The 13007-nt window shown below is 34.6% G+C and overlaps 1 pseudogene; it reads right to left on the reverse strand.

Annotated features, from left to right (window-relative positions):
* Positions 1 to 1903: 1903 nt before the first annotated feature.
* On the reverse strand, positions 1904 to 6408 carry LOC120126637 (annotated as a pseudogene).
* Between the last annotated feature and the right edge of the window lie 6599 nt (positions 6409 to 13007).

Genomic DNA, 13007 nt, shown 5'->3' on the forward strand with positions numbered 1-13007 from the left:
TAATCAAATTAAATTTGAACTTGTGAAATTCGTTGCAAAGACATTAATTAATCGACTAGGTACCGATTTCGGGCGTTGTGGGGGTGCTAATCATTCCCCACACGTAACCGACTCCCGAACTCGGATTTTGGTAACGTAGACCGTAAATTTGTCGTTTTAATTAAAATTAATTTTTATTTAAAATGACAACGTTTTTGGGTGCCCAATCACACCCTAATCAAAGATTGGTGGCGACTCCTCCAACCATATGTTTTTATCGTAAAAGGAATTCCAAATTTTCAAAACGAGAGGTTTTCTAAAATTGCATTGTTTTTAATTAAAATTCAATCGTAAAGAAAATAATTAAAAATGACGCGATTTTCCAAATCTCGCCCCCATCCCGTTTAAAAATCGTTTCGACAATAACATTTAAAAATACTGAATGCGAATGGATCCAATTAGTCGATATTTATTATGCACCAATTAGTAATGATTTTCACGTACTTTCAGTCACGGATATTTTATGTACTTTGATTTTCATGTACATATACCTACTTGTTTCACGGATATTTTATGTATAAGAAAATAACTTAAGGAGGATCTTTATTAACAGATGCTGACATGCACAACAAATAGCCCAAAAATGAGGTATACTGAGCTTTTTAAATTCCTTCCATACACCCCTGCTTATTATAAAATTAAAGCATCGCCATTTTTTACTGTACACTTGATTAGTAAATGTTCAAGAATGAGACAAGATGCTTTATGTGAACAACAAAAAATTAAAATAATATTTACAATGAATAAAAATACTTGATTTTGATGTTGAATCAATGAAGCTAAGTTTTTGTTTGGTTAATATGTTTATAGATTATTATTTGATATGTTATTAATATCAATTTTTCAATTAAGAAATAGTAATTTATTGAATGTGGTTTCAAATCATTTATGAAGATAAAAGGATTTTATCGTTGATATATCAAATAATCGTTTTATATTTATTTATCTTTTATCATTGTTCTTTTTACTGTGAATTAAGAGGTGGGTGTAATAGAAATATTATATTATTTGATGACGGTACATAAAGTTGCACATTAAATGGTATCTAAATTTTAACAATTGTAAGACTAAAATGATAAAATAATGAAAATATTTATTAAATAATAAATTTAATAAGTTTATTTAAAGATTCGATTCGTACTGACGCACAGATAATTCGAATAAATAGTCGTACGTATAATCCAATTTTTGAATAAATACATGGGGGGAAATTAAAGTAGAAATAAGGGGAAATAAGAAGCCTGAAAAGGGTTTAGTTGAGAATGTGGGGGGGGGGGGGAAATAACTTTGAAACGGAATTCATGGGACAAAATAAATAAGAGATGGAGCGTCGTGTTTTTGTGCGTGAAGATACATGTGGATATATGAATAAACGTAAGAAAATCTGTTTCATTGGAAATCTCCCATTCTCACAAATTCATGCATTCTTCAAGTATATAAAAGTTTGGTTTCCGGGAGACTAGGACATCATATCCATCGGCTATTTCCATTTCTAACGTCTTACATACAATTTTGACTCCATAACAAATGATGATTACTCTCCCCGTAATCAGCTTTATAAAGAAAGCAAACACAATCAAATCTTCTTTTTCCTTTTTATATATTTTTATACCCAAAAAATAGGTTTAAACATTGCGATACAATTGAAATTACCAAAGGAATATTATGAAGTATAATGAATGCATAGGCCAACAGTGGTGTCATATGTTAGTAGAGTGGTTGAACCCTTTGTTTCAGGGACTAAGAATAAACTCGACATCAAAATAAATAGACAATTAATATTCGTTTCATAAATATATATATATTTAGTTTTTTTTAATAAATAATATCTTACCTACAAAAAGAAATGGAAAGAGCCAGCTTATACCCAAGAAGCCCATGAAAACCTACTGAAAATATGAAGGTGAAATCATAGTAACGCACATGACGAGGCACAAAAAAGGTCGGTTCAACCAAATTGTTGTCTCATATCTGAACACGCAGATTATCAGGCAATAATAGCATTAAACATGAAAGGTCGGAAACAAACTGAATTTTCCCTTTGGCTCTCAAACAAACGACATAAATAATCAAATCTCCGGTCACGCTACAAAGGCAGGAATTCAGTAACCAGCCAAACCACAAAAGTAAGATTTGTCCATCTCTTCAACACCATCACCATGAAATTGGCATTTGCTACGTCCGAGTTCTGCCTCTTTCCGCATTTCTAATTGGGTTAAAATAAGGATGAGCCTGCATGCCAATTAAAAAAAATGTATCCAATTAGGTTATAATATTTTTTTAGCGAGTTCATAGACTACAGCTAGACAAATATCTGAAAGTTGCGTCTGACAAATCAAAGGGGTATTCTTCAATAGGTTCATAGACATAAGGAGTTTACCATTGCTTCTTTAGCAGTTGGCCTTTCTTGATGATCATATCGAAGGAGCTTATCAACGAAGTCGATGGCCTTACAAGAAATACATTTGACATTAAACATGGACTGCAGGGAGAAGTCTTACATTTGTACAAATAAATCACTAGTTCTACTACCTCAGGCAAAGCTAGATGTTGATTGCCAGCATTAATAAACTTTGTCCAAGGTTTACGACTATGCCTGTATCAAGAAAAGAGGGGAAAAGCTCTTCTCAACTGGAAATCATAGCACTTCTCTATTATCAATATGACAATAATATTATACTACCAACCTCCCAACAAGGGCAGCCGGATGGGGATCCAATTCTATGCGGTACTTGTTCAGATAAGCATTCAATTCATCTGTTCCAAGAACCTATAGCAGCAAATACAAGTATTAAAGAAATATAGGGATTATTTTTATATATCCCCAATAAATTTAATTTTAACAATCACTGAAAGGACTCTCCCACACTCCACAGGCCTCCATTAATGCCATATAGAAGGATCTTATTTCTTCAAAAACAGCACAAATATTGCAATAAGAGGAAGAGAACAACTATACAGGCCTCAACAAAAAAATAATATCATACATGATGAGGACGTAAACAATGGCACACGATTCTGTAAGTTCACTCCTACTTAAAACATCAACAACTCAAATACCTTGGCTATCTTGACCAGTTGATCATAATTATCATGCCCGTAGAAGAATGGCTCCTTTCTGAATATCTGTTTAGCACAACCCTTAAAAGTTAGCACAGCCAACGGATGAATATGCAAGCAGATCAAGATACGCTCTTTCAACGGCAAAATTCTACCCCATAAAATGTAGGATACAAATATTTTGAACATATTCAAAGTGTCCTGACAGAAATAAGTCCATTTGCCTGATTTCTATTAACATTTAACTATATATTGGTAATATAGCAGAAGACATTTGAGCCAAGACTTCAAGATGATCAGCCTTTCCTAAAGACATTTACAAGTCTACTTGCATCACACCACAAATGTACACGAGGAGAATTTGAATGTGAAGTTCCAAAGGTAAGTACACTATAAAACCTTACTCTCTGTAACTCACCATTCCAGCAAACATACAGCCAAGACTCCACAAGTCTAAAGAGTAATCATAATCTTGCAAATCAACAAGAAGCTCAGGTCCTTTAAAATATCTGCAAACCAGAAATAGAATGATAGAAAAGGGGGGAAATGTTACAATGGAGGATGAATTTTGAAACTGAAAAAACAGAATTCTGAAGATGCCCAAGCTGATAAATATTCAGAAATCTAGTAATACAAATTGAAAATAACATGCAACAAATAGGAAGTGCACTAGAAAGTGCCTCTTCTAATATTGAATAGAGTTTTGTACTTTATTCATCAGTTTCAATCAAATAGACGAAGATAGTACTACATATGGTAACCTCAATGAGTACCCTTGGGGCACTTGTTAACAAAATCCTCTAAACCAATACCCTTGAACTAACATGTCAGAATTTAACAAGTCTTTCCCTATATATATATATATAATGCACTCAAGTCTCTACTGCTCCTAAGTGGACATCACTCCCATCTCCCCTCCATTTGAACTTCCGTTTTCCATGCATATTGAATGTTACCTATCTTTCATCTTCAAACTTACTGTAGTTTTATAATTTTCAGAGTTACATTGAATCACGAAAAACATCAAATTATTTTCCCCCTCAAACCAAGAGCAAAATGCATTAAGTAATGCATATTTCATGCTTGCTTCTAGGCACCATATCCATCGCTTATTCAACTCTATTTTTTGAAGTTTGAAGTACATAACAATCACCAGGGTTAAGCCACTTCTATTATTCTTAACCTCCTCCATGTCTATCGTAGCCTTAGGTTTCCGAATCAAATTTAATGAATTTTAAATATGAATCAACAAGCCAATCCTTTATTCCTTTTATCATCTTAGTCAATTGTGGGACAAAACTTGAATAAATAACACTGGCAAAGCACCAACTACTGTAATTTATCTAAATCAACTTTGATTGCCATCTTGAAAAAATGTTGTGATAAATAAGCATGTACAGGTTATGCAATATTTAAGATGAGTAAATTAGTGCGATCGGAAGGATGTAAATAAAACTGACCATAAGAAGAATAAGAAAAAGAAATAAGGGCATTTTAACAATTGAGAAGATTAAAGGAAAAATGCCAAAAAGGGAAACAGACCTCGAAGCAACACGAACATTATATTCTTTCCCTGGATGATAGAACTCTGCAAGTCCCCAGTCAATAAGCCGAAGTTTCTGCTGCTCATGATCAATCATCACATTATGTGGCTTCACATCTCTGTGCATAATACCTTGCGAGTGGCAATAATCCAATGCCTAAAAATAAAGACTCAATACTTAATGATTGAACCATCTTTCTTCTTTGTGAGGAAAAGAGAAATAAAGATCAAAATTCACATCATAAGCACAGATATCCAAGAAACAACATCAAAGTGTTTCTTCAAAACTGGAGCCAGTGATTACCCCAAATCAACATTGACTTATGAATATATGGTAAACCTGATAAGTCAGCTCCAAAAGCATGTATTATCCAAGGTAAGAATGAGGTGGCCTCTAACTTCCACAACATTTACAACACCGTCTTGCTTTTTCATCTAAACAAGAATTAAAGCATTTGATGACCCAGAAAAGAAGACCGATAGGTACATATCTAGCTTAAAGTTTAAACAAAAGAAACAAACTTCTCTTTCTTTGAACGAGAAGCTTGATTCCAAAAAGAAAATCATTTCTAAGCCACCAGCATGACTGCTAACCTAATTACCTAGGTTTGAACTCAAACTTTCATTGCAAGAAGAGATTCAAGACGAATGGAAACATGCTTTTCAGCTTCTAAGCCTAAAAATGCATCTCATTTCAACTTCTATTTCAATGTCAAGGCGTGTGCAAATAATAAATCAAGAAGTAAATGATTTACTTGCCTTCAGTAGTTCATAAATATAATACTGAATATCATAATCAGACAGTATCGGATAAAGCACTTTAAAATCAGTATTATTCACATATTCAAATATAAGACTTGGAGTCTTCGATTGTGGATCCCTAACTATATCCAGCAACTTCACAATATTTGGCCCTCCACAAAGATTCTGCAGTATTTTAATCTCCCTCTTAATCTGCATTCCAGTTAGTCATTTTATCAAAACATGTTACACAAACACAACTAATATCAACGGCAGTACTCAGTACTGTGCCACAGAGGACGGACCTTCTTCTTTTTAACTGGTTTGAGAATCTTGATAATGCATTTATCGTTATCGTTGCAGTGAACCCCCTCAAAAACCTCACTATATTTCCCTCTCCCAACTTTCCGCACCACCTCATAATCATCCTGTTCACTGCTAAGCAGTATTCAAATCAATCAATTAACCAAAAGTTTAACATTTTACGGCCAACAGACTTGGTTTAACTTTCCAGCCAAGATTAAGTGAATTAGAATAAAAACCCTAGGTGTCATATTCAAAAACATCAAACAGCAGTACATAATAACATTTAAAACTACTAAAACCAAACAAAATAAAAACACATGAAATAGAGGATATAGGGAGGATAATACCCCCATTGGACAGTGAGGGTCTCGTAGTCCCAATATTCTTTTGGGCGAATAACGTTGACATCGGTGTAAACCCTAGACTTCGAAGGAGCGCCAGGGCGCCTAATAGATTTTCCGATCTTCTGAGCCAGGGTTTCGGCTTCTTTCAGCTCCTTTAACCAAACGCCCTTTGTCTGTTGTTGAGAGACGGGAGGGATGGATGTGGTTTTGGAGGAGATTCCGCGGAGGAAGGGAAGGGGGGAAGAGGAGGAGAGGGAAGAAAGGAGAATATGAGAGGGAGGTAGGGGCGGTGGAGACGGTGGTGACGAAGAGATAATGTCGCGAAATTGAAGGGCCTTATGGCCATTTACAGCTAGGCCTCTCAGACAGAGAGAGAGAGAGAGAGAGAGAGAGAGAATTTAAGCCGCCGCCGCCGCCAATATTCATTTTTCTTTTTCGAAAATAGAAAACGACGTCGGTTACAAGTCACTTAAAAAGGTGTCGCATAAACAATGGTTAGACCGATCGGCCAGTGAAAAACCAACCAATCAGCCAATGCATTGTGGTTATAAATCCACATAAAACCAACCGCTTGCTCCTCCTTTTGGCGCTCTCTCTTTCTAATAATTGGGATGATTTTCAGACAAATATGATCTGGTCCATTGGTGATGGTTCATCAGTTAGGCTTCGGGATGATATGGAGACTTGAGGATACTTTACGCAACTTTGCCATTGATCTTTAACACCGGAGACTTGCCCGCACTTTAAAGATCTAATGACCGACACTAGTTCTTGGAATTTGTCTTTGATCTCTACTTTGTTCATTGGAAATGTCCTCACTCACATTGCTAGCATCCGTTGCCCCGTTATGGGTGATACGACGGACTCCTGTAAGTTGCGTTAGAATGATACCTTCACTATTGGTAACGCTTATGACAGGCTTATGGAAGCTAATTGGGACCCCTATTCTTCCCACTGGAAGGTAATCTGGCAGTTACCTGTTCCCCAAAGAGTTTGAACTTTTATGTGGCTTGCCTTCCAATAGAAACTCTTGACCAATTCTGAGCGTCATCGTCGCTCTTTATCCAATTCTGCTACTTGCACTCTTTGTGGTGCCGCTAATGAATCCGTTCTTCACACTCTCCGAGACTGTTGTTTTGCTAGAGATATTTGGCAGTAGGTCCTACCGATATGGCTCTTCCCCTATTTCTTCAACTTGGATCACACAAACTGGATCTTGAATAATATTCATTTGGTGAAACACTGCCCAGCAACTGATGCAAACCGGAACATTTCCTTCGCTTCTTTCTGCTGGTACACAAGTGTCATAACCATTTTTAGGTAGAACAATTATGTATAATTTTTAAAAACGATTATGACTTTTATTTTGGAAAATGGGTGATTTTGGATTAAATGGGATTAAATCGAATGAGAGTCGCCATCGACCTTTGGGTTAGGTAGGTTGAATACCTAAAAACGTATTTTAAAAATAATTTTAAGAAAAATCGTTTTTAAAATAAAAACCCGGTCTGCATTTATAAAGATTTGATTAAAATGGGTTCGAGAGTCGATTACGCGTGGGGAATAACTAACACCCCCACAACGCCCAAAAATTGGTACTGTGTCGCTTACATATCGTCGTGATGGTGAAAACTATAAATCGCATCGATAATTAAAATGTGATCAATTTATTTAAATTTAATTAATTTATTTCGAATAAATTAATTACAGAAAATTCTTTAACTCGAAAAGAAATATCGAAATTAGTAATCCTCCATCGGGAAAACTAACTCGACTATTTCTTGTCAATAAAAGAATATTCCCTCATTGATAAATATTTGAATCGACTATAAATGAAAATCGACAATTTACATTCGCATACAATGAAATAAAATGTGAATTAAAACAACACACGTTGCATTATTACAATAAATTAATTAGTAAAAGAAAATGGATTTATTTTAAAGCTTGTATTTGTTCAAATGTCGTATTAGATTGTACCACTTCGATCAAGTAGTACTTTCCACGCCCGTTCTACAAATTCGCGTTCTTGAAATTATTCGGATACCATATGCTAGATGAAGAAACATAAGGGAAATAAATATGAAATAAAAATGAAATAAAATATAATAAAAACAACATACAAATGAAATAAAATAAAAAAACACAACATACATTTATACAATAATCATGGATAATATTTATTTAATATGATACATATATTGTAAAATATTCATACATGGGGGCTAGAATAATAATAATAATAGAAACATAAAGAACTAAAATATGATTACAACACCAACCAATCTCATAGAAAATAATAAATCACAAGGACTGAGAATGCAAATAACCTACAAGTAACTAGGGACTAAAATAAAAACCACAAACATTACAAACAAAAATAAAATATCAAAAATAAGCATGTAAGTTATTAAAATATAATTAATATAAATTTAAAAGGCTGAATAGTAAATATAGAAAAGTAAATGACCAAAATAGCAAAAACAAAAAGCTAAAGGATTAAAACATTAAATACAACAAACCAGAGTCAAGATTAAAAATATTAAATAATGTAGGAACTGGAAACAAAAATACCCATTAACTACAACTAAGGACCAAAATGAAATAAACAAACACATAAAAGATTAAAAAGTAAATAAATAAAAAAACATAGCCAAAATAAAATATTAAACATTTACAGGCACTAGAAACAAAAATAACCCATAAATAAAGCTTATGACTAAAATAAAATGACTAGAAACATTGAGGACTAAACAATAATTAAATCATACCAAGCAGTGACTAAAATAGCATATTAGCAAATTAAGTGGATGAATTCGAATATCAACAAAAATAAACAACACATGTAATAAGTGACTAAAATAAAATATTTAAAATTTTAATGTCCAAATTCATACATTCACGTAAGTGGCTGAATTCGAATATCAACAAAAATAAACAACACATATAATAAGTGACTAAAATAAAATATTTAAAAATTTAATGTCCAAATTCAAACATTCACGAAAATGATAAAATATAAGAAATCTGGACTTAAATATAAACAAATAAAAGTATATGCCCGAAATAAAAATTCACAAAGTTTCATTCATGGCTAAAATGTGAGTTTTACAAATGATCAGGGACCTCAATCATAGTTACCCCACAAGTTAAAAACACGCAGAAAGCTCTCCTTCAAAACGCTGTCGTTTTGCTCGTTGTATATAAGCCCCAAACGGGCTTAATTCTCACCCATTTCCCTCATTTTTTTCTTTTGCCTGCGAGAGAGAAAGATAGAGGGGGGAGAGAAAATTATGGCAGCTTCAAATGAAGCCCAGAACACGGTGGTGCTCAGCCGTGTCGGCTGCCACTGACCGGCGGCCGCCGGCGCCGGAGGTAGAGAGGATGACGCTATTCGAAGTGTCTCCAGGCCCTGAGCAAGGATCTGGCCTCCATTTAGCCTAATAATGACTCAAACGTGGTGGATCTGAGGAGAAACCTTTCGATTTCTCCATCTCCGGCGACTCAAATTTCATCGGCGCTCGACTGGGGTAAGACCTCTCTTCTTTTATTTCTGATTTTTCTATTTTCTTTCAAATGGTTTACCCCAAAAAAATGTTTATCTCTCCCCTTTTTTAAAAACCCTGAATCTCTCTCTATTCTTTTTCTATTTTTGTTCCCAAAACCTGAACCTCCCCCTGCTGTGTTATCCCCAATGGTTTTATGTTGATATCTTCTTTCTTGATTTGGTGATGGATTTGAGTGACAGATAGACCCCTCTGATTCCTCAGGATTTCTTGTGTACTTGCATGATTTTATTTGATTTTTTAATTGGGTTTTCTATTTGATTTACTTGACTGATATGGTGATGTTTGCTCACTGTTGGTTGCTGTTTGGCAGAAATCGATCACTGTTCCTGATGGAATGGTGGCTTGACGAGAGGCTGTCGGCAAGGTTTGGCTTGAGCGGCTGGCTCACGCGTCGGAGGGAGTAGGAAAGTCTCTGGCGGCGTAGCTGGCTGAGCTTTAGTTTAGGGTTTAAAACCCTAATTGGCCATTGATCTGGACCGTTAGATGGATCCAGATCAGACGATCCTGATGGTGCGACGTTGATGATTAGGGTAAACCCTAATCTTTGTTTGGGTTACAGAGCATGCCTGGAATTGGGCTTGTTCGGGTCAGGCCTGATCACTTGTAAATGTGCCACATGTTTTTGTAATTTGGGCTTGTAATTGGGACACAGGTTGGCTTGCAAATATGTAATAACAAATTTAATAATAATATTAATTAATTAATAATAATAATAATAATAAAGACCCAAACAAAAACGAGTGTCTACAGCTGCCCCTCTTTGCACATTTTTGTGTTAACAAAAATAGGGCAAAGACGATAAGATAACACGTTTTTGTCTGGTTCTCTTCCTTTCAAGCTTAGAAATTGGATAATGTTGGTTGTTGGGGACGACATTGCTCATACGTGATGAAGAGTTCGGGTCATCTAAGGGTGACACGGTTCGTACGTGATGAGGAAATCTGGTCGAGGGATGACACTGCTCATACGTGATGAAGAGTTCTTGGCCATCTTTAGGAAAGGTGATAACTCGGTTCCTACTCGATGAGGACGACTGGTTATCTAGGGGTGACACGGCTCCTACGCGATGAGGAGATCTGGTCGGGGGACGACACGGCTCATACGTGATGAAGAGTTCTGGCCATCTTTAGGAAGGGCAATAACACGGTTCCTATGTGATGAGAACGTCTGGTTATCTAGGGTGACGCGGCTCCTACGTGATGAAGAGATCTGGTCAGGAGATGACACGACTCATACGTGATGAAGAGTTCTGGCCATCTTTAGGGATAATAATTTCAAAAGAAATCGACTCAAAGATGATGTTTCAAAGGAAACATACTCAAAGATTGTAAATTTTGTTTCCAAAGAAACAGACTCAAGGATTTTTCTCAAAAGAAACAATCTCAAAGGTTGGTTTTTTCATTTAAAAAATTGTCTCAAGAGACAAAATTTGTTTTTAAAGAAATAGTATCACATATGATTTTGTTAAGAGACGGAATCTCAAAGATTTTTCTCAAGAAAAACTGTCTCAAGATAGACAAAACTTTGTTTCAAAAGAAACAAACTCAAAGATTTTGGTTTCAAAATAAATGACTCAAAGATTTTTTCACGAAATTGTCTTAAGAGAAACAAAACTTTGATTCAAAAGAAACAGACTCAAAGATTTTTTTCAAAAGAAACAACTCAAAGATTTTTATTTCAAAAGAAACAACTCACAGACTTTTGTTTCAAGAGAAACAAACTCAAAGATAGGTTTTGTTTCAAGGGAAACAATTTCAAAGATGTTTGTTTTAAGAGAAATTGTCTTAAAAGAGACAAACCTTTGTATTCATAAAAACAAACTTAAAGATTTTTCTTCAAAAGGAACTGTCTTAAAAGAGACAAAATTTTGTTTCCAAAAAAACATACTCAAAGATTTTTTCAAAAGAAACTTTCTCAAAAGAGACAAAAATTTTTATTAAAGAAAATACTCAAAGATTTTTTCATTTTGTTTTAAGTGAAACAGACTCAAAGATTTTTCAAGAAAATTTGTCTCAAGAGAGACAAAGTTTTGTTTAAAAAGAAATAGACTCAAAGATCCTTTGTTTCAAAAGAAATGACTCAAAGATGATGTTTGTTTCTAGTGAAACAAATTCATAATTTGGAAAATTGTCTCAAGTGAGACAACATTTATTTTCAGAGAAATTGTCTCAAACGAGACAAAAATTGTTTTTAGAGAAATTGATATCAAGTGAGATCAACTTTGTTTAATGTGAAACAAATTCAAAATTTGTATTCTCAAAGGAAAAATGCTTCAAATGAGAAGAAATTTGTTTTGAATAAAAACAATCTCAAGTGAGATTAATTTTTGTTTCAAGTGAATCAAATTCAAAATTTGTATATCAAAGGAAAAAATGTCTCAAGCAAGACGAAGTTTGTTTTTTAAGAAAGCGATCTCAAATGAGATCAACTTTGTTTAATGTGAAACAAATTCTAAATTTGTATTCTCAAAGGAAAAATGTCTCAAACGAGAAAGAATTTTGTTTCTCAAATGTGATAGAAAGCCTTCTTGTTCCTGCATGTTGAGGAAATGTCTTGAATATTGACTTCCGGAAGTCAAATCATTGCTTCTTCAAGTTTGAGATATCTGGTCATTTCCGAGCTTTGATTTCCTGAGAGATCAAAATGATGCATTTTTCACTGACTATCTTGGATGTTATGATGGATTTCAAAATGAAATTTATTTGATATTTTTATTGAATTTGTCCTCAAGTGAGGAGAAAAATGTCTTTAATGTACATGATGATAAATGTTTGATGCAAAGATGCAAACTCATGTGACATGTATGTATGCGTTGATGTATATATGTATGTATTGATGCATGTTTGTCTCAATCTGTAAGGAGAATGGCTGCGAGAGTAGTCTTCACTCTATCATTGATTCAATTCGTCTTGATTTCCACCATGGTGTATTCTTGCAAACCTTGACCTGGGACCATTTGTTTTCCTTGCCCTTTCAAATTTTGCCCCAAAAAATTAGTTTCTCTTGCCCCAGCTTCGATTCTGAGCTTCCAATGTGATAGTTGCATATGGCGTTTATATCATGGTCTTTAGGATATGAGGCCTCTCTTAGTTTGGATTGAACTGGAGTCATAAGATTCTTCTCAACTAGCGTTGGGAACAATTCCTCATATGTCATCGAAATTGGATTGATGTGACGAAATACCTTATGAGGTTGGGTCCCCAGATTAGCTAGATAAGTTATCGCTATGCTGATCTCAGCTCCTTTCTCACTGTCAGTACTGCTAGTGTCTCCTATTTGGCCATTCTTGATTGCTCTTTCGATCATTTCTCCACATATGACGATGTTAGAGAAACTCTTGGTGGTAGCTCCTATCATGTAGTCGATATACGGAGACTTCAACGTATCAATGAATAGAGTGATGAA

The sequence above is a fragment of the Hibiscus syriacus genome, unplaced genomic scaffold, assembly GCF_006381635.1.
Source record: "Hibiscus syriacus cultivar Baekdansim isolate YM2019G1 unplaced genomic scaffold, ASM638163v2 tig00110461_pilon, whole genome shotgun sequence".
NCBI lineage: Eukaryota > Viridiplantae > Streptophyta > Magnoliopsida > Malvales > Malvaceae > Hibiscus > Hibiscus syriacus.